The 27,456-nt window shown below is 36.3% G+C and overlaps 1 pseudogene across 1 annotated transcript in view; it reads left to right on the top strand.

The window, feature by feature from the left end:
• Positions 1-9,157: 9,157 nt before the first annotated feature.
• Positions 9,158-27,456, top strand: part of LOC309614771 (methylmalonic aciduria and homocystinuria type D homolog, mitochondrial pseudogene) — a 235,256-nt pseudogene continuing 216,957 nt past the window's right edge. The window contains exon 1 of the transcript XR_014249796.1: positions 9,158-24,640. The product of XR_014249796.1 is annotated as a methylmalonic aciduria and homocystinuria type D homolog, mitochondrial pseudogene (transcript). The remainder of the gene's footprint in view (positions 24,641-27,456) is intronic.

Here is a 27,456-nt window from a genome sequence, read left to right as displayed (position 1 = left end):
TCTGCCTTAATTATTCTTCTACTGATTCCTTTTTAGTGTATGTTTCATTTCAGTTATTGTATTGATCATTTCTGTTTGTTCTTTAGTTCTTCTAAGTCTTGGTTAAACATTTCTTGCATCTTCTCAATCTTCACCTCCATTATTTTTCTGAGATTCTGGATCATCTTCACTTTCATTATTCTGAATTCCTTTTCTGGAAGGTTACCACTCTCTACTTCATTTAATTGTTTTTCTGGGGGTTTATCTTGTTCCTTCATCTAGGACATAATCCTTTTTCTTTGCCTTTTCATTTTGTCTAACCATCTGTGATTGTGTTTTTTGTTCTACAGATTGCAGGAGTGTAGTTCTTCTTGCTTTTGCTGTCTGCCCTCTGGTGGATGAGACTATCCAAGAGGGTTGTGCCAAGATATCTAATTTTAAAGCTCCAGAGTATCTCATATCCTTTGTTGATATGTCTTTGAAAATAGGTATACTCTAATTAGTTATTGGCAAGGTGACAAGTTTGAGCAATATAAGATATTTTAATACTTTCCATATTTCATCTGGACAATTATTGTAAAACTTATTTTCCATATATAATCCACGTTATCCCAGAAGAGTTACCAATACTTAGATCATTGATAGATTTCAACTCTCTTGCTATAATGAAACAAAGTATCAATTTTTCAGTATAGTCAAATCAATACTAGAATAATATAGATATTCAAACCTTGATCAATATAACTACTTCAATAATTCAATCTTGAATTAGGATCAGTAAACTATTAAAAAGTAAGCAAAAAGGACACTAGCAAAAGAAGAGATGTCATACAAGTAACAAAATATAATGCTTTTTCTCCAATTAATGAAACAAATGCCTCATTCCATTAATTAAAAAGGCAACCCTCAGAATGGGAAAAAAATATTTGCAAACGAAACAATGGACAAAGGATTAATCTCCAAAATATACGAATGGCTCATTTAGCTCAATATCAAGAAAAAAAAAAAAAAAAAACTCAATCAAAAAAGGGAGGGGGGGGAAGATCTAAATAGACGTTTCTCCAAAGAAGACATACAGATGACCAAAAAGCACATGAAAAGATGCTCAACATCACTAATTATTAGAAAAATGCAAATCAAATCTAAATAAGGTATCATCTCACACTGGTCAGAATGGCCATCACCAAAAAAATCCACAAAAAATAAATGCTGGAGAGTGTGTGGAGAAAAGGGAACCCTCCTACACTGTTGGTGGGAATGTAAATTGGTGCAACTACTATGGAGAACAGTATGGAGGTTTCTTAAAAAAATAAAAATAGAACTACCATATGACCCAGCAATCCTGGGCATATACCCAGACAAAGCCATCATTTGAAAAGATACATTCACTCCAATGTTCATTGCAGTGCTATTTACAATAGCCAGGACATGGAAGCCACCTAAATGTCCATCAATAGAAGAATGGATAACGAAGATGTGGTACAAATACACAACAAAATATTACTCAGCCATAAAAAAGAATGAAATAATGTCATTTGCAGCAACATGGGTGGACCTAGAGATTGTCATACTGAATGTAGTTAGTCATACACAGAAAGACCAATATCATATGATATTGCTTATATGAGGAGTTTAAAAAAGGAGTACAAATGAATTCATTTACAAAACAGAGGTAGAGTCTTGGTTGTAGAAAAAAAAAAACTTATGGTTACCAGGGGATAAGGCAGGGAGAGGGATAAATTGTGAGACTGGGACTAACATATACACACTATTTTATAGAAATAGGTAACTAATAAGAACCTGCCGTATAGCATAGGCAATTCTACTCAGTACTCTGTAACAGTCTTTATGGGAAAAGAATCTTAAAAAAAAGAGTGGATATAACTATACGTATAACTGAATTGCTTTGTTGTACACCTGAAACCAGCACAACACTGTAAATCAACTATACTCCAATAATTTTTTTTAATGCATTGTCTAGACACCAATATCAAGCTAGTTGAAAATCCAAGACTGAAGTGGGGACTAGGGGAATATTTTGAAGAATATGATAAAATCACACCAAAGAACACTTCTTTAATAAGAAGAGAGTTTTTGTATCTCAAGTTCATAACTTCTTTCCCTTAGATAATACTGGCCATATACACCCTAATTTTGAATCTGTATCCCAAGATTCTTTAGTATGATCATTCCCTTTGGTAACAATTTTTTTCTAAAGCTTTCCATTTATTTAAGAATAAGAAGCCTGACACATTACAAGAACTTCATTTTTTAATTAGAATTTAGAATCTTTTCCCTTACCTAGGATTCAATTAACGTTCTGTATTTCATCTATTTCTTAAACTTTATAACTATCTTTGTTATCAAATATTTTATTCTTTTTGTGCTTGTAAATAGATGAGGCAAGAACAGCATCTAATAGTTTCATTTTTTTTTTAAATATAGTAGGCTTTATTATAATGTTAGACATGCATAATTATAGGGTTTTCTTTAAACATCTTTATTGGAGTATAACTGCATTACAATGGTGTGTCAGTTTCTGCTTTATAACAAAGTGAATCAGTTATACATTTACATATGTTCTCATATCTCTTCCCTCTTGCATCTCCCTCCCTCCCACCCCTCTAGGTGGACACAAAGCACTGAGCTGATCTCCCTGTGCTTGGTGGCTGCTTCCCACTAGCTATCTATTTTACATTTGGTAGTGTATATATGTCCATGCCACTCTCTCACTTTGTCTCAGCTTACCCTTCCCCCTCCCCATATACTCAAGTCCATTCTCTAGTAGGTCTGTGTCTTTATTCCCATCTTGCCATTAGGTTCGTCATGACCTTTTTTTTTTTTTTTTTTTTTTCCCTTAGATTCCATATATATGTGTTAGCATACAGTATTTGTTTTTCTCTTTCTGACTTACTTCACTCTGTATGATAGACTCTAACTCCATCCACCTCACTACAAATAACTCAATTTCATTTCTTTTATGGCTGAGTAATATTCCATTGTGTATATGTGCCACATCTTCTTTATCCATTCATCTGATGATGGACACTTAGATTGCTTCCAAGTCCTGGCTATTGTAAATAGAGCTGCAATGAACATTTTGGTACATGACTATTTTTGAATTATACTTTTCTCAGGGTATATGCCCAGTGCTGGGACTGCTGGGTCGTAAGGTAGTTCTATATTTAGATTTTTAAGGAACCTCCATTCTGTTCTCCATAGTGGCTGTATCAATTTACATTCCCACCAACTGTGCAAGAGTGTTCCGTTTTCTCCACACCCTCTCCAGCATTTATCGTTTCTAGATTTTTTGGTGATGGCCATTCTGACTGGTGTGAGATGATATGTCATTGTAGTTTTGATTTGCATTTCTCTAATGATTAATGATGTTAAGCATTCTTTCATGTGTTTGTTGGCAATCTGTATATCTTCTTTGGAGAAATGTCTATTTAGGTCTACTGCCCATTTTTGGATTGGGTTTCTTGTTTTTTGTTATAGAGCTGCATAAGCTGCTTGTAAATTTTGGAGATTAATCCTTTGTCAGTTGCTTCATTTGCAAATATTTTCTCCCATTCTGAGGGTTGTCTTTTGGTCTTGTTTATGGTTTCCTTTGCTGTTCAAAAGATTTTAAGTTTCATTAGGTCCCATTTGCTTATTTTTGTTTTTATTTCCATTTCTCTAGGAGCTGGGTCAAAAAGGATCTTGCTGTGATTTATGTCATAGAGTGTTCTGCATAAGTTTTTCTCTAAGAGTTTGATAGTGTCTGGCCTTATATTTAAGTCTTTCATCCATTCTGAGTTTATTTTTATGTATGATGTTAGGGAGTGTTCTAATTTCATACTTTTACATGTACCTGTCCAGTTTTCCCAGCAACAATTATTGAAGAGGCAATATTTTCTCCACTGTATATGCTTGCCTCCTTTATCAAAGATAAGGTGACCATATGTGTGTGGGTTTATCTCTGGGCTTTCTATCCTGTTCCATTGATCTATGTTTCTGTTTTTGTGCCAGTACCATACTGTCTTGATTACTGTAGCTCTGTAGTATAGTCTGAAGTCAGGGAGCCTGATTCCTCCAGCTCCATTTTTCGTTCTCAAGATTGCTTTGCCTATTCAAGGTCTTTTGTGTTTCCATACAAATTGTGAAATGTTTTGTTCTAGTTCTGTGAAAAATGCCAGTCATAGTTTGATAGGGATTGCAATGAATCTGTAGATTGCTTTGGGTAGTAGAGTCATTTTCACAATGTTGATTCTTCCAATCCAAGAACATGGTATATCTCTCCATCTATTTTTATCATCTTTAATTTCTTTCATCAGTGTATTATAATTTTCTGCATACAGGTCTTTTTTCTCCTTAGGTAGGTTTATTCCTAGATATTTTATTCTTTTTGTTGCAATGGTACATGGGAGTGTTTTCTTAATTTCACTTTCAGATTTTTCATAATTAGTGTATAGGAATGCAAGAGATTTCTGTGCATTAATATTGTATCCTGCTACTTTACCAAATTCACTGATTAGCGCTAGTGGTTTTCTGGTAGCATCTTTAGGATTCTCTATGTATATCATCATGTCATCTGCAAACAGTGACAGCTTTACTTCTTCTTTTCCAATTTGGATTCCTTTCATTTCTTTTTCTTCTCTGATTGCTGTGGCTAACACTTCCAAAACTATGTTGAATAAGAGTGGTGAGACTGGGCAACCTTGTCTTGTTCCTGATCTTAGTGGAAATGGTTTCAGTTTTTCACCATTGCGGACGAGGTTGGCTGTGGGTTTGTCATATATGGCCTTTATTACGTTGAGGAAAGTTCCCTCTATGCCTACTTTCTGCAGGGCTTTTATCATAAATGGGTGTTGAATTTTGTCGAAAGCTTTCTCTGCATCTATTGAGATGATCATATGGTTTTTCTCCTTCAATTTTTTAATATGGTGTATCACATTGATTGATTTGCATATATTGAAGAATCCTTGCATTCCTGGGATAAACCCCACTTGATCATGGTGTATGATCCTTTTAATGTGCTGTTGGATTCTGTTTGCTAGTATTTTGTTGAGGATTTTTGCATCTATGTTCATCAGTGATATTGGCCTGTAGTTTTCTTTCTTTCTGACATCTTTGTCTGGTTTGGGTATCAGGGTGATGGTGGCCTCATAGAATGAGTTGGGGAGTGTTCCTCCCTCTGCAATATTTTGGAAGAGTTTGAGAAGGATAGGTGTTAGCTCTTCTCTAAATGTTTGATAGAATTCACCTGTGAAGGCATCTGGTCCTGGGCTTTTGTTTGTTGTAAGATTTTTAATCACAGTTTCAATTTCAGTGCTTGTGATTGGTCTGTTCCTATTTTCTATTTCTTCCTGGGTCAGTCTCGGAAGGTTGTGTTTTTCTAAGAATCTGTCCATTTCTTCCAGGTTGTCCATTTTATTGGCATAGAGTTGCTTGTAGTAATCTCTCATGATCATTTGTATTTCTGCAGTGTCAGTTGTTACTTCTTCTTTTTCATTTCTAATTCTATTGATTTGAGTCTTCTCCCTTTTCTGCTTGATGAGTCTGGCTAATGGTTTGTCAATTTTGTTTATCTTCTCGAGGAACCAGCTTTTAGTTTTATTGATCTTTGCTATCGTTTCCTTCATTTCTTTTTCATTTATTTCTGCTCTGATCTTTATGATTTCTTCCTTCTGCTACCTTTGGGTTTTTTTTGTTCTTCTTTCTCTAATTGCTTTAGATGCAAGGTTAGCTTGGTTATTTGAGATGTTTCCTGTTTCTTAAGGTAGGATTTTATTGCTATAAACATCCCTCTTAGAACTGCTTTTGCTGCATCCCATAGGTTTTGGGTCATTGTGTCTCCATTGTCATTTGTTTCTAGGTATTTTTTGATTTCCTCTTTGATTTCTTCAGTGATCACTTCGTTATTAAGTAGTGTATTGTGTAGCCTCCATGTGTTTGTATTTTTTACAGATTTTTTCCTGTAATTGATATCTAGTCTCATAGCGTTGTGGTCAGAAAAGATACCTGATATGATTTCAATTTTCTTAAATTTACCAAGGCTTGATTTGTGACCCAAGATATGATCTATCCTGGAGAATGTTCCATGAGCACTTGAGAAAAATGTGTATTCTGTTGTTTTGGGGTGGAATGTCTTATAAATATCAGTTAAGTCCATCTTGTTTAATGTATCATCTAAAGCTTGTGTTTCCTTATTTATTATCATTTTGGATGATCTGTCCATTGGTGAGAGTGGGGTGTTAAAGTCCCCTACTATGATTGTGTTACTGTCGATTTCCCCTTTTATAGCTGTTAGTATTTGCCTTATGTATTGAGGTGCTCTTATGTTGGCTGCATATATGTTAACAATTGTTATATCTTCTTCTTGGATCGATCCCTTGATCATTATGTAGTGTCCTTCTTTTTCTCTTGTAATAGTCTTTATTTTAAAGTCTATTTTGTCTGATATGAGAATTGCTACTCCAGCTTTCTTTTGATTTCCATTTGCATGGAATATCTTTTTCTATCCCCTCACTTTCATTGTGTATGTGTCCCTAGGTCCGAAGTGGGTCTCTTGTAGACAGCATATATACGGGTCTTGTTTTTGAATCCATTCAGCCAGTCTGTGTCTTTTGGTGGGAGCATTTAATCCATTTACATTAAAGGTAATTATTGATATGTATGTTCCTATTCCCCTTTTCTTAAATGTTTGGTTTGTTATTGTAGGTGTTTTCCTTCTCTTGTGTTTCTTGCCTAGAGAAGTTCCTTTAGTATTTGTTGTAAAGCCGGTTTGGTGTTGCTGTACTCTCTCAGCTTTTGCTTGTCTGTAAAGGTTTTAATTTCTCCATCAAATCTGAATGAGATCCTTGCTGGGTAGAGTAATCTTGGTTGTAGGTTTTTCTCCTTCATCACTTTAAATATGTCCTGCCACTCTCTTCTGGCTTGCAGATTTTCTGCTGAAAGATCAGCTGTTAACCTTATGGACGTTCCCTTGTGTGTTATTTGTTGTTTTTCCCTTGCTTCTTTTAATATGTTTTCTTTATATTTAATTTTTGATAGTTTGATTAATATGTGTTTTGGCATATTTCTCCTTGGATTTATCCTGTATGGAACTCTCTGTGCTTCCAGGACTTGATTAACTATTTCCTTTCCCATATTAGGGAAGTTTTCAACTATAATCTCTTCAAATATTTTCTCAGTCCCTTTCTTTTTCTCTTATTCTCGGACCCCTATAATTCGAATGTTCATGTGTTTAATGTTGTCCCAGGGGTCTCTGAGACTGTCCTCAGTTCTTTTCATTGTTTTTTCTTTATTCTGCTCTGCAGTAGTTATTTCCACTATTTTATCTTCCAGGTCACTTATCCATTCTTCTGTCTCAGTTATTCTGCTATTGATCCCTTCTAGAGTATATTTAATTTCATCTATTTTGTGGTTCATTGTTGCTTGGTTCCTCTTTATTTCTTCTACCTCTTGTTAAATGTTTCTTGCATTTTGTCTATTCTATTTCCAAGATTTTGGATCATCTTTACTATCATTATTCTGAATTCTTTTTCAGGTAGACTGCCTGTTTCCTCTTCATTTGTTAGGTCTGGTGTGTTTTTACCCTGCTCCTTCATCTGCTGTGTGTTTTTCTGTCTTCTCATTTTGCTTACCTTAGTGTGTTTGGAGTCTCCTTTTCGCAGGCTGCAGGTTCGTAGTTCCTGTTGCTTTTGGTGTCTGTCCCCAGTGGCTAAGGTTGATTCACTGGGTTGTGTAAGCTTCCTGGTGGAAGGGAATAGTGCCTGTGTTCTGGTGGATGAGGCTGGATCTTGTCTTTCTGTTGGGCAGGTCCACATCTGGTGGTGTGTTTTGGGGTGTCTGTGGCCTTATTATGATTGTAGGCAGCCTCTCTGCTAATGGATGGGGCTGTGTTCCTGTCTTGCTAGTTGTTTGGCATAGGGTGTCCAGCACTGTAGCTTGCTGGTCGTTGAGTGTAGCTGGGTCTTGGTGTTGAGATGTAGATCTCTGGGAGACTTTTGCCATTTTGTATTATGTGGAGCTGGGGGGTCTCTTGTGGACTAGTGTCCTGAAGTTGGCTCTCCAACCTCAGAGCCACAGCTTTGATGCCTGGCTGGAGCACCAAGAGCCTTTCATCCACACGGCTCAGAATAAAAGGGAGAAAAAATAGAAAGAAAGGAAGAAAGAGGACAAAATAAAATAAAATAAAATAAAGATAAGATAAATTTATTAAAATAAAAAATTAAAAAATACTTATTAAGAAAAAAAAAATTTTAAGTAAAAAAACGAACAAACAAACAAACAAACAAACAAAATGGACGGACAGAACCCTAGGACAAATGGTGAAAGCAAAGCTCTACAAAATCTCACACAGCTGCATATACATGCACACTCACAAAAAGAGGAAAAGTGGAAAACATAATATATCTTGCTCCCAAAGTCCACCTCCTCAATTTGGGATGATTCATTGTCTATTCAGGTATTCCACAGTTGCAGGGTACATCAAATTGACTGTGGAGCTTTAATCCACTGCTTCTGAGGCTGCTGGGAGAAATTTACCTTTCTCTTCTCTGTCCGCACAGCTCCTGTGGTTCAGCTGTGGATTTGGCGCCGCCTCTGCATATAAGTTGCCTGAAGGCATCTGTTCTTTGCTCAGACAGAACGGGGTTAAAGGAGCAGTTGATTTGGGAGCTCTGGCTCACTCAGACCTGAGGGAGGGAGGGGTATGGATGTGGGGCGAGCCTGTGGCAGCAGAGGCCAGCATGATGTTGTCGCACCCTGAGGGGCTCCGTGCCTTCTCCTTGGGAAGTTGTCCCTGGATCACTGGACCCTGGCAGTGGCGGGCTGCACAGGCTCCCATGAGGGCAGGTGTGGATAGTGACCTGGGCTTTCACACAGGCTTCTTGGTGGCGATAGCAGCAGCCTTAGCGTCCCATGCCCGTCACTGGGGTCTGCGCTGTTAGCCATAGCTCACGCCCGTTTCCGGAGCTCTTTTAAGCATCGCTCTTTATCCCCTCTCCTAGCGCACCAGGAAACAAAGAGGCAAGAAGCTGCCTCTTCGGCAGCTCCAGACCTTTTCCCGGACTCCCTCCTGGCTAGCTGTGGTGCACTAACCCCCTTCAGGCTGTGTTCACGCCGCCAGCCCCAGTCCTCTCCCTGCAATCTGACCAAAGCGGGAGCCTCAGCTCCCAGGCCCCGCCCACCCCGTCCGGTGAGCAGACAAGCCTCTCAGGCTGGTGAGTACTGGTTGGCACTGATCCTCTGTGTGAGAATCTCTCCGCTTTGCCCTCAGCACCTCTATTGCTGCGCTCTCCTCCGCGGCTCCGAAGCTTCCCGCCCCCCGCCACCTGCAGTCTCTGCCTGCGAAGGAACTTCTTAGTGTGTGGAAACCTTTCTTCCTTCACAGCTCCCTCCCACTGGTGCAGGCCCTGTCCCTATTCTTTTGTCTCTGTTGTTTCTTTTTTCTTTTGCCCTACCCAGGTACGTGGGGAGTTTCTTCCCTTTTGGGAAGTCTGAGGTCTTCTGCCAGCGTTCAGTGGGTGTTCTATAGGAGCAGTTCCACATGTAGATGTATTTCTGATGTATTTTTCTAGCAGACACCAGGCAGACCTTGCCAGTGCCCTACCGGCCACAAGATGAACGACACCTAATAGTTTCTTTTAAACCAACTGTAACCCATCCCTCCTGTTGAGTGAAATAAAGTGAAAGGGTGTTATTGGTTCTTGGTTAATCCTTTAATTATCTGAAAAACCTTAATTGAGGTTGTTAGTACTCCTAAAATTGACTTGCAAGAACAGCTAATCTGGGTCAGTACCTTCATTAATTATTAGTTAATTGATTATTTAAAATATATGTATTAATGCTGAACAGTGACATGAATTGTTTTCATGTGTTCTTATATTTATCTCCTTTTACTTCCTTTAGATTTTCTTTTTCACAAGTTGAATTTACTATTCAGTAAATACATAATTTAAATTTCAGTGCAGTGCTTTTAAAACTACTCAAAATGTTGTTATTTATTGGTAAATTTCCTTTCATTAATGAAGCAATGTAAATCACACTATTTATACCCCTTAGGAATCACCCAATATTTTGGTATTACTCACTTTCAAAGCATATTTTCTGTTTTCAGTTTACAATTTGACAGAGTGTAACAACTATTTTGGTTTACCCAACAGAACACATTGTGACTAGAAAACTGTTGGCAATATTTTTAATAATTGACTAAAACCCTGTGAACATTACTGTTTAATAGGAAAAAAAGCAAAGCTGGTGAATATCTGTTTCTCTAAGAGATAGTTGTTTCTTTGGAGTTTTTGTTTTTTGTTTTTTTGTTTTTTTTTTCTCCTCCAGATAAGAAAGCATCTGAGAAGTCTGGAAATAAATATGACTGTTTGGGAACAAAAGAGTTGTTTGACTTTATTATTATGTTAATATCAATAAGTGGCATGTGTTTTGGTGTTGAATTTGATAAGCCTTCTGCAAAAGTTAGGAACAATCATGGGTTGATAAGTAATTAAAAGGGATTATGGTGCTGGAAATTTGTCTTCTTCTCTGAAAAATATTAGATTTTTATATTAAATGAGTATTATATTTTTAAATATCTGCTAGAGCCTGGGATAAATCTCTCTTTCTTAAATTCCTTGGTACTGATGTTAAAAACTTATGCAACTTATTCCAAAAAGATAAAGTCAACAATTGAAGGCTGTAGACTAATTTTTTTATATGAGACTAAACACTACACATTAAAAAAGATACTTTTGTGAGGTAATGGATGTGTTAACAAACCTTATTGTGGTAATCATTTTACAATATATTGTGTGTCAAATTATCACATTGTACCCTTTAAACTTACACAATGTTTGGTGTCAAGTAGATTTCAATAAAGCTAAAAACAACACTCAAAATGTGCAGTCTGCATATTGATTACATTCACATTTAATTCACCCAAGTAAATCAAATAGCAAAACCTGGAATTTAGAATTCCAGGAGTTTCAGTCTCTCCTGCATGAAAGGACAAATAACATTGTACAGCAATGATAAAATCTATTACAATGCTTCTACTTTGATTGTGGTTAAAGGAACATAGATTATATTATATTGTTATCTTGAAAGAATCTGAAATTCAGTTTGTAAACTAATAAATTATATTTAATTACATGTGAATTTTGCTCTTATAGGTGTAGAATATTAAATGGGTTTTATATTAACTAGATGAAATATCACATAACCTTGCTATATTAAGCTATCATGTTCTGAAATATGTATTAAAATATGACTATATAAGTGGATTTGTTCAATTTATAACGAAATTATGACTTTTTTGTATTGTGTATATGTGTACAGGTGGAGGCCATATTTGTTGATATCTAATTTATCCACTTATTTCTATCATAAAATTTTGTGTTTATAATTCACCACTTTTTATATTATTTCTTTCTTTTCTAACTTTCTCTTGGAGTGGTAAAATGTTTTATTGCCTCTCCCACCTTTTTAAAAGATCTTTTGCTCATTTGGAAGCTTAGAATTTTCTTTATATTAGTCTTCTTTTTTTTTTTTTTTTTAGGTTTTCCCAGGCAGGTTTATTTTTAATGAAAGAGGTGTATATGTGTGTGTATGTACACATCTCCTCTTCTGAATTAGAAAGTTTTATGACTGAGAAGAGGCAGAAGGAGGTGTATGGAGAAAGTCATCAGATGTGTGGGTTTGTTTCTGGGCTCTTTAATCTGTTCCATTGATTTGTGTGTCTATTTTTGTGCCAGTACCACTCCGTTTTGATTACTGTAGCTTTGTAGTATAGTCTGAAGTCTGGAAGGGTTAACAGTTGTACAAATGAATCTATACACAAAATAGAAACAGACTAAAAGACATAGAAAACACATTTATAGTTACCAAAGTGGGGAGAGAGAGGGAAATGGACAAATTAGGAGTATGGGATTAGCAGATACAAACTACTATATGTAAAATAGATAAGCAACAAGGATTTACTGTATAGCACAGCGAATTATATTCAATATCTTGTAATAACCTGTAATGAAATGTAATCTGCAAATAAATAAATAAATAACTGAATCACTGTGCTATATACTTAAACTAACAAAATATTGTAAATCAACTATACTTCAATAAAAAAAAAAAGTCATGGGAATTATCTATCACAATCAATGTAAATTCTTCCCAGAGGGAGATTATGTTATCCGAGGCCTCAATCATTCCTACAATGTTGGGCCATAATGTCCCACCAAGATTAAAAATAACTAGTACTACAATGGAACTAAAGACATAATAAAAATAGCAAAAATAATAAAAATAGATGAATAACATGGGAAAATGCAATACTGGAATTATCAGGCTGACATTAAAATAGGTCTGATCATTTTATCAAAGGATATAAAGGACAACTTTGTGTATTCAAGAAAAAATCTGAACTAAAATAAAAATTATAACTGAACCTAAGAACTCAAAGAATATATTTCTGTTTAAATTAGTACAATAAAAATAAACTAGTGAACAAGACTAGGTCAGAATGAAATATCTAGACTAATGCAATAAGAGAAATAAGAGTGCAAGACACAGAAAACAAAGTAACAGAAAATATTTAGGAGAAGGCCTTATATACACATAATGATGTGCAAGAAGAGGAGAGAATGGGGCAGAAGTCAAGTTTGAAGAAGTATTATCTGAGAAAGTTAAAAAGACAATGAACAACATGAAGCCACAGATTCAAAAATCAGTGAGAACCTCCTCCTTCCCCCAAAATAAGTCTTCAGATGAAGAAAAAGCATTTTAATGGCAGGTTGGAGATGTGGGAACAAAGTACAATAAATATGATAAGTATATGGACACACCTAAATTAATTTTGACTAAACAGAACCACAATTCATTATATAAGTCATGGACCCATGTGTGATATAGTTTGTGAAGATTTATATAATGAGCAGAGGACAGGTGCTTATGTACTGTTTATTGTACAGTTGGTGCACATGAGAAGTCTTCACAATTTCCAGGTACCATCTCTTTCTGTGGAAGTCCAGGAATCATCTCTTTGTTTTCTTTACTGTCAAATGCCCCACTCTTGTCTAAATTCAGTTGCATCCCTCCTGGCTAATTTTGTAGGTTGCAACACAAGAAAAGGTGCAACACCATTATTATTTGCAATACTATGGCTCCTTGTGACCTATTTGTACTAAAACAATGTAAACTTTCCTACATGTATATTTCCTTAATACTAATTATTTAATACTGGTTACATTGTTACTCATGATACTATGTCATCTATGGTTCTGCCAGGGAACACTGCCTTTCAATAACTCTCCCAAAGATTATCACTGAGCTTGTTTAACATTGATCACAAATGCAAGGTTCATCCAGAAGGAAAACCTAAATGATATTCTGTTTCTGTTTATATTAAATTTACTGTTTGAAATTTTATAGGATAGAAATAGAATCCACTATTCTGCTACCTTGTAAGATAGAAATATTGTCTTTCTTCAGACAAAGGGCATGGATGCTTTTGCCCATTATAAAAGGTCTGTATCCCTGTGTGTGCAGGTGTCATCTGCTCTTCTTTGCACAACTGGTAGAAATTGGAGATCAGTCAGGGAACTGATATAAATATGTGTATACTCATGCTGCCTGCTCTGCTATGAGTAACAAAGATTTTATTTTTTCATAACCAAATGTACGATTTATTTTCGGAGAAAAATAATTAAAACCGAGGTTTTTCCAATTAAGGGGAAAAATAACAATATGAGATCATACCCTGATTACATGTTAGTTACCACATTGTCTATAATGTGGATGTGGTCAAGATGTATTTAATGATAATATGAATGAGCATTTGAAATTTAAAAATCACAAACCACTTGCCAATATTGTAAATTCATAAACGTTGAAATAAATACCTACAAGGAAGTAAATTTTAAAAACTGAAGCCTTTGAAAATGTGTATAGATCATCCCAAATGTTACAAATAGCAGAGCAAATAAGTTGAGCAAATAAGTTATTGCTAGTTTCCATTTAATTTCTTCATAATATGGCTGTCTGGTGTTGCATTAGTGAAGATACTTCCTACAACCACATGGGTACCCCAGAGACTGATGAATCAGTTTACAGCAGTGAAGATCATCAATAGAGGATCCTAAATGTTGATAGCGTTCATCTGTCTTTTTGAGGTAACACCTCACACCAATCAGAATGGACATTTTCAAAAATCTACAAACAGTAAATGCTGGAGAGGGAGTGAAGAAGAAGGAACCCCCTTACACTGTTGGTGGGAAAGTAAATTGATACAGCCACTATGGAGAACAGTACGGAGTTTCCTTAAAAAACTAAAAATAGAACTATCATATGACCCAGCAATCCCACTCTTGGTCATATACCCAGAGAAACCAAAATTCCAAAAGATACATGCACCCCAGTGTTCATTGCAGCACTATTTACAATAGCCAGGACATGGAAGCAACCTAAATGTCCATCAACAGAGGAATGGATAAAGAAGATGTGATACATATATACAATGGAATATTACTCAGCCATAAAAAGGAATGAAACTGTGCCATTGGCAGAGATATGGATGGACCTAAAGACTGTCATAAAGAGTGAAGTGCTCTGTAACAGAGCCAGACTGGTTTCCTATCTCCCAGGATTTTGCTCTTTAGTTAAAAGAGTTGTCAATCCCAAAGCCTTTTCAGCTGCAGGATCTTCAGGTTCTGATGAGTCTCATGTGGCCACTGCACCTATAGATATCTATCGAACAGTTTTGCCTGATGAAACTATGGGACCATTTGGACCTCAGGAGCAGAGATTCCAGGTTCCTGGGAACATAGGTTTTGATTGTCACCTCAATGGGACTGCACCACAGAAGAAAAGCCAGGTTCATAAAACTTTACCTGATGTTCTAGCAGAACCTTTATCCAGTGAAAGACATGAGTTTGTTATGGCACAATATGTGAATGAGTTTCAGGGTAATGGTGCACCTTTGAGCAATAAATTAACAGTGCAGAAACTTACTTTGAAAGTGCCAGAGTAGAGTGTGCAATCCAAACATGTCTGGAATTGCTGCGAAGAGATTTTGAACCACTATTTCCAGAAGTAGCCACCAACAAACTAAAGATTTTGACTGTAACACAGAAAACTAAGAATGATATGACTGGAGTGAGGAGGTAGAAAATGAAAGAGAAATGCTCTTAGAAAAGTTCATCAACAGTGCTAAGGAAATTGCTATGTCTAAGGCTACTTGGCTGACTTTATTGACCCATCATCTGGTTTGTCATTTTTTGGACCATATACAAAGACTTTTATCTCTGACCCAGGCATCTTATTTTATTTTCTACAATCCTTGAAATAGTAAAAGACTAACTTATTGGCTTGAAAGTATTAGAATAAAATGTTGACCCTTCTCAGATCTTGACAGTCTTCTTTTGAACTCTTTCGGCTATCACTGCATTCCTAGAATGAGATCGCTTTAAGTATTGATGACACCATTGCTTTCCACCTTACCACCAACCAGTACGGAGGACTGGCAAAGGAACAATGGACTTAGGGAGGAGTGGGCCTCTTGGTACAATAATTGTGCCTTTCATTTTTAGTAAATTTTACAATCAACTCATGAGAGCTTGGAATTCATGTCACAATAGCTTGGAGACAAGAGAAGAAAGTGATCAGAAGAATCTGCTGACATTGCCAAGTTACATTCTTAAAGACTGTCAGAAGATATAGAATGCCCACTCCTAACTGAATGTCTGACCTGTGGTACAGAGTATGAAGAGAGTGTGGGGTGACCACCCTGTGTTTCACTGCTGGGGTCCACAGGGTAAAGAATGCATGCACTCTTTCAGGAGCTCTAAACCAGTGGTTTCACTGGGGTCTAAGCATAGATAGGCCAGAGCTGATAAATGGGTCCTCACACACAGCTCAAGAGCAAAGCTGCTTTCAATCCTCCAGTCTAGGGTTCTAGCACTGGTAGTCCAGAATCCTGAGGGCATCCTGTGTTTTACGTGAGTGTCATCAAAAATCAGTGTATCATAGTAGTGTCGCAGCCCAAAGTCCCATGATTTTCAGAAAGAAATAGCACATCATCTGGCAAGAATGACCTACACTCCAGGGTACCCTGTGCCACTAGGTCTGGCCTTAGGGGCCTGGGAAATCCTTGTAGACATGAATCCTGAAACTTTAGGACATCTGTTCGACCCTAGGCACAGATTTAGATGAGAAAGAATCCTGAAGATGAAAAACTGGGACCTGTGTCCACTTGAGACCTGGTCCTAGCTTGAAGTTCTCCACCTGGGATGCACTGCCAGATCAGGTAAGTCCTAGGCAGAGGAAAAGCACTTAGACACCAAAGCTCATTGAAGGACAGGGCCAAGGCAAGAGCCTCACTTTCCTGGGTCTAAGAGTAATAATATGAGAAAGCTAAATCTTCATCTTCTATAATGTGAAGTACTAAGATGACAATTAAAACTAAAATAAAAAAAAATACCTAGCAATAGTATGTTATTTAAAAATATTAGGTAAATAACATAACAATCAACTAAATGGCATTCAAAGTAGTTGCTTCTTGGGAGTAGGAATTGGAAAAGAAGATATAGGCTAGAGAATGTTCCTTTTCATAAGTTTAGTTTAGATTTGGTTTTTACTTTTTATATACATTTGATCAAAAAATCAATGAAAAAGTTTCAATGTTCACATAAATATAATCTTAATTAATAATTGGTGGCATTTCTTAATCATAAGAGGAGAAATGTTTTTTGCCTTCCTTGTTTATCTTATTTTTGAAAGGGAAAAAATAAAATGATTCTGAGATAGTATGTGCATCTGTATTTTGAAAAGGAAGGACAGATTATAAAAGTTCTTATAAAGTCCATACCAAAGATGAAATAACCCTGATTTCAGAAACAATTGAAATATGTTCAGATTTCATCATGTCCAAATGTAAGATGACTCTAGCAATTGTAAAGTAATAATTAATAGACCAATAATCAAGAGATGTACAAGTGGTAAGAAAACAGAGAGGAGAGTAAAAAAAAAAAAAAAAAAAAAAAAAAATCCAAGTTTGTAATATCCTGAAACAGGAGTGTAGGCTTATTTTAGGAGTAATACAAGCTCTAACTGAGATGGAACTTTTAATGTAAGCTGGAAGAGCTAGGGAAAATCTCAGGATAAAGTAGAAGTTTTGAAAAGTATAAGATGTATCATACTTTAAAATGTATTTTTTGTTATTCAAAAAGGTCATTTTATTTGTGAAACATTAGTACAATTGGTCTTCTCAATATCTTTCTTAGTTTTTATGCTCCATAAAATCTCTGCCATATTTAATACTATTGTTTATTCCAATCTCTTAAAGCTCTGGCTTTGGTAAGAATGTATTATTTTGTACTTCTCCCATTTTTTTTTGCCAACTTTAATCTTGTTTTCATTACTAGACTCTAAATGGCCTCTTTTTATTTTGTTTTCTTCTTTACACATTTCTTGCTTCAGTGATCTCATCCTTTCTCTTTTTTAATGATCATCACTTCTAGGCAGATGACTCCCATATGTATATTTAAAACCTGACTAAAATCCCTAGTACAGAGAAGTGTTCAATAATATTGCAGAATAAATAAAAATTTTAATGAATACAAATTAGTGAAGTCTACGGGTATTAGGGCTAATTCAAAATGTAGCATTGATGCCATAGGTAGAATTTATTCTGAGTGAATCATTTTCTTCCGATCTTAAAAGCTCATATTTTAAACAGACAGATTGTTATCTGTGACTTTATGCTTGTCAACATCACTTCCTCTGATTTTGGGGGCATGGTTGTTATAAAAATTAATTTGGTTCATAATTAACTATTACTGGGAAAATGAATAATAGAAAGAATATAGATATTTCCCCGGAGTGTTTATCAGGTTAAGAGATTTTTATTGCTTAAATCATCTGACCTGTACAAAAAAATGAAAGATAGGTATTTCTAACTTCATTTTTTTAATATGTGAAAACCAGATACTTAAAGAGGAATTACTTATCAAAAGTTGCAAAATTTTTCAGTGACAAAGACAAGGATGAAGGCCACTGTTAAGTTTTTCATTTTTAACTATATGATACTTCTTCCTCCGAGCTAAAAAGATCAAGTTTCAAAAAGAGTATTGCATGAATAATGTACCAATTATCATTTTAAACTGTGAAATTTAATTACCTAATGTAATTAAAGGCATATATTAATTTGGCCAATTCTTATTCTTGTAATTAATGGCAAATTACGTATTTAATGTATAATTATGTGAAAGTTACTAACCTCATTTTTCAATGTCTTTTCTTTTGGGAAAATCTCTGCATATTGATTAACCAAACATATCAGTGAAATCTGCAACAGAAAATGAAAAGACAATAACATTTGTATAAAAGTTTATAGTTAAACCACAGTCTAGTTGTTGAGCTCTGGAAGCTGCTAAAAAGGAATGCATTCATCAGGATAGGTTAATATCTATAACATACAATTGCAACTTCACAGTAGCTTCACTAATGTTACAAGGTAGATTAAAAAGAATTTCAGCTCCTTGCAGTCAAGGACAAGATACTATCCATCTTCTGGCACCACCATCTTCTAAGATTAACCATAAAGTGGAAGAGAAAACAGCAGGCAAATAGCAGTCCATGTATCAGAGGAGGAAATGGGTTTGATCAAGTGCCAGCAGTCTCTGGCAGTCTACTCTGGGGCAACCACATATACACCTCATTCTTTATTCCATCTGTAGAGTGCATTCACCCCTCCACAAGGGAGAAAACCTGAAATACCACCATTTAGTAGCTGCATTCAGCAGCTGCATTCAGCCGTGGTCCAAGATCTCTAGGAAAATGTGCAGTACTTTTTACTACTAAGTCAGAATGGAATTCTTCTTGGTGTGATCAACCTATGATCTAAAACGCCGCCCCCATCAATTCTCACTAATATACTATGGTAAATAGGGATAGGACAACTGATAAAAACTTACAATTAGAGAGAAGGCATTGGGAAGATTTTCAGCAGTTCTGTAGAATTGCCAGGATCTTGAGGGGTGAGCACTGGGTCCCTGAACTGGCAGTGGGGGATATTCTCTGATTAGTTCTGTTTCTAATCTTTGAAAGGAACATATTTCCATTTTTTTCATGAACGCTAGCACTGATATTTAGGAAAAGCAGTGAGTCTTCTTTGACCACATTTGAAATTGTTCTTGGATGATGTCAATTTTTTTTAAATAGTTAGAATTTTAACAACAGGACTCATAGTTCCTTTGAGAATATAATTCCTCCTGCCGCAGAACTTAATGGGCTTCTGATCTACTCTCAATCAGTTCTCGGCACCAATAACCACACATAAATACTTCTATAGCCATAATACTTAAGTCTGCATCACTTCTTTGCATCCTTGCCCAACATTTATCTCTATTAACTTAATAGCTGCTACCTTGAGGCTTTACAATTTGAGTGGAAAACTAAAAACCTGGATTTTAATATGTTTTTGCTGTTTTCTCAAATGTATTTCCCTTTTCTTTTACTTAAACGCATACACTTTTCTAAGACTTCAAGGCCACAAATCCCCAGACTACTTTCTACTCTGGTTTCCTTTCTCTTTCTTATTGCACTGTGTCTAACAGTCTCTGAACTTACCTCCTTCTTGCCAAGTATAGCTAATAATTGTCAACACAAACTAAGGTTTTAATTCTTTCAACCACTTCCCCTAGAGCTCTTGGCATGGACTTTCTTCCAGGCTGTTGCAGGTGATGGTGTCATGAAAAGTTTCGCCCCAATGTAACATGGATTATCAATTTTCCAGCTTTGAAAATCAGTTTCTCCTCTGTCCAGTCTCTGATCACAAAGTGGATGTCACGTAGTCAACATTTTCGTTCAGTAGGACACTATTCCTGGTATCAAAACTAGCAGTTGGGGCATGTTAAAAATGTTTAAAACAACCCCCAAATCTCAATGGCTTAACCCAGTCATTTGCTCATGAAACAAGCCACTGTGATTGGCAGGGGGGCTCTGCTCTTATAGTCTTTTAGATATTCTAGGTCCTTCTATACTGTGGGCCCACTATCTTTAGTACATGATGCTCAAGATCATTATGGGATGTGAAGAGAGAAAGGGAATAGTGTACAGCAGGTTTTCAGGGGCCCAGGCCTGGATTCATTTTTGCTAACATTTCATTGACCAGTACTCAGTCCTATGACCTTGATCTTATTTAGGAAGAATGGGCAATGCAACTGATCTCTGTGCATTGGACGAAAAAGAAAAAAAGAACAAAACAAAAGGGTATTAGTGAACAATAGCAGTCATTCCCATGAAGGAATCTTAGAATATGTTTCATGTTAGTTATCCGAAAGTCATTTGGTGACTTCGGTAGATAAAAGGAAGCAAAATCAGTAATTTTATGTTATGGGTTGTTTTGGCCATTTTTCTAAACTTCTTTACTTAGAGTTTTTATAAAGTAAGCATTCTTCCCAGCTTGCATTTTCTTATTGGGCAGTTTAGTGAAGCATGTTCCTGATTATACAGAGACCCTCTGGAATTTGGGTCAGGGTACTCTGGCATTCTGTAGGACTGCTCTCTTTCCAGTGTTACCTGTGTGACCTGTCTTTTCTAGGGTTACATATCTGAGTAAAAGGCACAACCATCCATTCAAATTCCCAAGAGAAAATTAGGGTTTCTTTTCTTAGCTCTTTCTGCTCATATATACCAAATCTTATTAATTACTAGGTCCTTGTTATTGTACCTCACTAATTGCTCTTGAAATGACTGACGTTTCTTATCCTCACTGCTACATCCTCCTAACTGGTCTCTTCAGCTTCTACTCTTTAGCAAATATGCAAATAAGATCACAAAGCTCCTCAAATTGCTCATGTTAACCTCAAGATAAAGTATATACTATTTAGCACAGCATTCACATTATTGTTATGTGTCCAGACCCCAGTGCCCTCTTCCTTATCTATTATCATGCCCCAAATTATATTCCAACCTCTGGCTATTGCTCCTGGAGGCTGACTTTTCCGTCTCTCTTTCTTTTTATGCCCATAGTGCTATTTGTTTCCCCATATTTCTACACTGTATTTTCCTTGTCTTCTTGTTTGTCTCCTCAATAAAACCTGCCAGATCCTTGAGGACAACAGCAGTGTTTTATGTATCCTTTCATTGTAAGTCCTTAATATATTCCCAGGCACACTGTAGGCACTCAATACTCTTTGCTGGATAATTGAATGGAACCTCACCCCCATGATTCATCCAAGTGGTGCAGGGAGCTGTGGACATCTCTCTAACACAGGCCTCTTTATAAACATCCTCAAAATGCACTGGATACACTGTTGCCTTATGCACATAGCCCAAAAACAAGATTTAAGTACTTCAGAACCTCAAGGGTGTTTTGAAGTATATATTTGGACATCATACTAGAAAGTATCTATATTAGTGTGTAAAAAAAGCCGCTGAAATAGAAACATCACCGCAGAATCTGTTAGCAGCAGAGAGATATCTTTGTCTGTTTTTTGTTGAAGAAGAGGGGAGTGAGATGAGAGGGCTCCAATATCTGGAAAGAGCAAAGATGTCTCTACCTTCCTTTCTTCTCTTCTACCTAAAAATTATTAGGGCAACTTTAGAGGCTAGTGAACATGCAGAAGATGTAATCATGGGTAATACGAGTGGTAGGTATGAGCATGTAACTTGCCTTTCTAGAAGAGAGGTATCTTGCTAAGGAAACATCATAGCAAAAAATAAAATAGCAACGGTTCTGAGGTTGGTTCTCAAGATTCTTTCTGGCTGGGCTTGTTTCTTGCAAGTTCCTGAAACCAGGCGTACTATCAACACACACCATGAGACCAAAACAACACAAAGCCAAAGCACAAATTCAAGTTTGTGAGTCTTAAGGTGACTCAGAATCAGTGCATTAAAATAAGTATAACAGCTGATTTTAATGTAATTGATTAAAATTTTATTTTAAATATACGGTTGTCATATATACAGCATAAGAATGGAGTTAGACTGGTGGGATTGAAATATATTAATTACTAACTTCTTTTTCTTTGGGAAAATACATATATTTCCACACCTTAAATGTCCTTTTAGGCTTACTTTTATTTGTGGCTTGAAAGTATTCTAAGTAAATTGGTTACAAACACTTTATGAGCAACTGTATGCACATTATGCTTCTTCCTCAACAAATCCAGTTTACCTATTTCTCACCAAGAGAGTGATCTGCTGGGTGAAGTAAGGCAAGTTCCTCATTTCACTTGGCCAGAAGATTTAGATTTTGTCTCTTAATGAAGATTAAGAAAGGGTCATTATTATAGCAAATAAAATATCTCCTGGTCCACGAAGGCCAGCTTCAGAGGAGCAAAACTAAGTAGGGCCAACTAATACTATCTTCTCTATCAACCGATATAGGGTACCTTACACTTTTTATCAGCCAGGAATTCTGAGATACTGATTATGATTTGCCTTTTTTTTTCTTATGTTACCTTTATCTGAATGGAACAATTCAATCATTCTATTTCTCCTTTTTAATAGGAGAGTGGACAAAAAAGGAGCAAAATATGCCCCTCCCCATCTTTTTCCTGTTTCACACAGAAATTTGTGCATATTCATCAAAATATTCTTTTTCAGAGTCTCAAATTAAGGTGTGAATCACCAAGACAAGGATCCATTAGTTATCAAATACCAAATTATAATTATTTTTTGATTCCTCTCCCTTAAATGAGTTCAAATGGGATAATAAATTAACAAGTGACTGAATTAAGATGTGGTTAATTATCAGGTAATAAATTTGCAGATTACCCTTGGTAAATATTTACTGATGAAATAAACACTAGAGAAATGAGTGTGGATTTGGAGTCAATTCCTTTATTCACAATTTCATCTTCTTTGAGCTAAACGAACAGGAATTTTAAGGTTTACTTATTGGCACATGAGTTCCAAGAAGTTAAGTTAAATTTCAATATTTTTTCCTGATCCCTAAAAAAGCTCTGAATAATTCATACAATAAAATGAGGGTAAAGTGAATGAATGTTCACAGGTTTGTTTTTCTGCTTCATTCATTTATTTATTAAACATTTCTTGAGCACTTGCTGTGTGACAAACTCTATGCCAGATTTAGTGGTACAGAGAGGAATTAGATATGGACTTATTCTCAAGAGGTTTTAATTCAGTGAATATTCTCTCTAAAACAGTGAACAAGATGAAGCTGAGCAGGTAATACAAGAAGCTCTTTTGAATTCCTTCTTGTTCCAGGTCCTACAGTGAGGTTTTATTACATTTTTAATTGAATTTTTAATCAAGATAACTATAGATTCACACACAGTTGTAAAAAATAATACAGAGAGATCTCTTGCACAAATTACCCAATTTCTCCAAAGGTAATATTTTACATATCTGTAATATAATATCACAACCAGTATACAGACATAAATACAAACCAACAATGTTATTCAGATTTCCCCAGTTTCACTTGCAATCATGTGCATGTTAATTAAATTCCATAGAATTGAATCACATGTTTAGGTTCATGTATTCACTGCTAGAGTCAATATTCTAAACAGTGGTAACATCACAGGATCCTTCCTGTTGCCCTTTTGTAACTACTTCCACCTCCCAACCACGTACCACATCCTTAATTCCTAGCAACCACAAATTTGTTTACGATGTCTATAATTTTGTCATTACAAATGACACTGTAGTTATATAGAAAGGCTTAATATCAGGTAGAGTGAGTCCCCCCACCTTCTTCTTTGTCAAAACTGATTTAACTATATTATGGCCTGTGCTTTTCTATGTAAATTTTGAAATAAGCTTACACATGTTGATGAAAAAATCTTATGGGGGTATTGGTAGAAATTGCGTTAGACACATAGATCAACTGACATGTTTACTATGTTGAAACTTCCAAGCCATGGCCACAATGTGTCCCTCCATTTATTTAGGTTTCTTGTATTTCTTTCATCTCCATTTTGTAATTTTCAGCATGCAGAGAGATTCTTAAATATTTTGCTAAGTGAATACCTAAGTATTTTATTTTATTGGAGTGATAGCAAATAATATTTTGTTTTAAAAATTCTTAGTTCATTCTTAGTAGGTAAAAATGCAATTGATATTTGTGTGTTGATTTTATATCCCAAAACTCTGCTAAACTCACTTATTAAAAGTTCTAGGATAATTTTTACAATATTTTTGTGGATTTTCTGCATACACAATCATGTCATTTTCAAATGCAAAGAGTTTAATTTCTTCCTTTTCAATCTGTATGCCTTTTATTTTATTTTTGTCCTACTGAAGTGGATAAAAGTTTGAATAAAAGTGATGAGAGTGGACATTCTTAGTTTATTCCTGATCTTAGGAGGAAACCATGCAAAATTTTACCATTAAGCATGTTATTAGCAGCAGGATTTTTTAAATGTTTTTTATTGAATTTAGGTAATTCCCTTCTACTGGTAATTGCCAAGTTTTTTTTTTTTTTTTAAGGAATGGGTGTTGGAATTTGTCAAATGTTTTTCTATATCAACTAATAAAATCATATGATCTTTCTTCTTTGTCTTATTGATACAATAGAGTTATGTTTGATTTTTGCTTGAGATTTTTCTTGTTTCTTGAGGTAGGCTTGTATAGCTATAAACTTCCCTCTTAGAACTGCTTTTGCTGCATCCCATAGGTTTTGGGTCGTCGTGTTTTCATTGTCACTTGTCTCTAGGTATTTTTGATTTCATCTTTGATTTCTTCAGTGATCTCTTGGTTATTTAGTAATGTATTGTTTAGCCTCCATGTGTTTGTCTTTTTTATGTTTTTTTCCCTGTAATTCATTTCTAATCTCATAGCATTGTGGTCAGAAAAGATGCTTGATATGATTTCAATTTTCTCAAATTTACTGAGGCTTGATTTGTGACCCAAGATGTGTTCTATCCTGTTGAATGTTCCGTGCGCACTTGAGAAGAAAGTGTAATCTGCTGTTTTTGGATGGAATGTCCTATAAATATCAATTAAATCTATCTGGTCTATTGTGTCATTTAAAGCTTCTGTTTCCTTATTTATTTTCATTTTGGATGATCTGTCCATTGGTGTAAGTGAGGTGTTAAAGTCCCCCACTATTATTGTGTTACTGTCAATTTCCTCTTTTATAGCTTTTAGCAGTTGCCTTATGTATTGAGGTGCTCCTATGTTGGGTGCATATATATTTATAATTGCTATATCTTCTTCTTGGATTGATCCCTTGATCATTATGTAGTGTCCTTCCTTGTCTCTTGTAATATTCTTTATTTTAAAGTCTATTTTATCTGATATGAGTATAGCTACTCCAGCTTTCTTTTGATTTCCATTTGCATGGAATATCTTTTTCCATCCCCTCACTTTCAGTCTGTATGTGTCCCTAGGTCTAAAGTGGGTCTCTGGTAGGCAGCATATATATGGGTCTTGTTTTTGTATCTATTCAGCAAGCCTGTGTCTTTTGGTTGGAGCATTTAATCCATTCACGTTTAAGGTAATTATCGATATGTATGTTCCTATGACCATTTTCTTAATTGTTTTGGGTTTGTTTTTGTAGGTCCTTTTCTTCTCTTGTGTTTCCCACTTAGAGAAGTTCCTTTAGCATTTCTTGTAGAGCTGGTTTGGTGGTGCTGAATTCTTTTAGCTTTTGCTTGTCTGTAAAGCTTTTGATTTCTCCATCGAATCTGAATGAGATACTTTCCAGGTAGAGTAATCTTGGTTGTAGGTTCTTCCCTTTCATCACTTTAAGTATATCATGCCACTCCCTTCTGGCTTGTAGAGTTTCTGCTGAGAAATCAGCTGTTAACCTTATGGGAGTTCCCTTGTATGTTATTTGTCGTTTTTCCCTTGCTGCTTTCAATAATTTTTCTTTGTCTTTAATTTCTGCCAATTTGATTACTATGTGTCTCGGCGTGTTTCTCCTTGGGTTTATCCTGTATGGGACTCTCTGCACTTCCTGGACTTGGGTGGCTATTTCCTTTCCCATGTTAGGGAAGTTTTCGACTATAATCTCTTCAAATATTTTCTCTGGTCCTTTCTCTCTCTCTTCTCCTTCTGGGACCCCTATAATGCGAATGTTGTTGCGTTTAATGTTGTCCCAGAGGTCTCTTAGGCTGTCTTCATTTCTCTTCATTCTTTTTTCTTTAGTCTGTTCCGCAGCAGTGAATTCCACCATTCTGTTTTCCAGGTCACTTATCCGTTCTTCTGCCTCAGTTATTCTGCTTTTGATTCTTTCTAGTGCAGTTTTCATTTCAGTTATTGTATTGGTCATCTCTGTTTGTTTGTTCTTTAATTCTTCTAGGTCTTTGTTAATCATTTCTTGCATCTTCTCAATCTTTGCCTCCATTCTTATTCCGAGGTCCTGGATCATCTTCACTATCATTATTCTGAATTCTTTTTCTGGAAGGTTGACTATCTCCACTTCATTTAGTTGTTTTTCTGGGTATTTTCTTGTTCCTTCATCTGATATATAGCCCTCTGCCTTTTCATCTTGTCTATCTTTCTGTGGTTTTTGGTCCACAGGCTGCAGGATTGTAGTTCTTCTTGCTTCTGCTGTCTGTCCTCTGGTGGTTGAGGCTATCTAAGAGGCTTGATGGGAGGCTCTGGTGGTGGGTAGAGCTGACTGTTGCTGTGGCAGTCAGAGCTCTGAAAAACTTTAATCCACTTGACTGTTGATGGGTGGGGCTGGGTTCCCTCCCTGTTGGTTGTTTTGCCTGAGGCAACCCAACACTGGAGCCTACCTGGGCTCTTTGATGGGGTTAATGGCAGACTCTGGGAGGGCTCATGCCAAGGAGCTCTTCCCAGAACCTCCGCTGCCAGTGTCCTTGTCCCCATGGTGAAACAGAGCCACCCCCCACCTCTGCAGGAGACCGCCCAACACTAGCAGGTAGGCCTGGCTCAGTCTCCTATTGGGTCACTGCTCCTTCCCCCGGGTCCTGATGAGCACACTACTTTGTGTGTGCCCTCCAAGAGTGAGGTCTCTGTTTCCCCCAGTCCTGTCGAAGTCCTGCAATCAATTCCCACTAGGCTTCAAAGTCTGATTCTCTAAGAATTCCTCCTCCCGCTGCCGGACCCCCAGGTTGGGAAGCCTGACGTGGGGCTCAGAAGCTTCACTCCAGTTGGTGGACTTCTGTGGTATAAGTGTTCGCCAGTCTGTGAGTCACCCACCCAGCAGTTATGGGATTTGATTTTACTCTGATCGTGCCCCTCCTACCGTCTCACTGTGGCTTCTCCTCTGTCCTTGGACGTGGGGTATCCTCCTTGGTGAGTTCCAGTGTTTTCCTGTCGATGATTGTCCAGCAGCCGGTTGTGAATCTGGTGCTCTCGCAAGAGGGAGTGAGAGCATGTCCTTCTACTCTGCCATCTTGGTTAATCCCCTTCAATTATCTTTGATTTTTGAATGTTGAATAAGCATTGCATTTCTGATCATCTGTATTATTCTTTTTTATACATTGCTGGATTCTGTTTGCTAGTATTTTGTTGAGGATTTTGCATATAAATTCATAAGAGATATTGGTCTGTGTTTTT

Source organism: Balaenoptera borealis, assembly GCF_965194805.1.
Source record: "Balaenoptera borealis genome assembly, chromosome: 17".
Taxonomy (NCBI): domain Eukaryota; kingdom Metazoa; phylum Chordata; class Mammalia; order Artiodactyla; family Balaenopteridae; genus Balaenoptera; species Balaenoptera borealis.
This window is presented reverse-complemented; position numbering and strand designations above follow the sequence as displayed.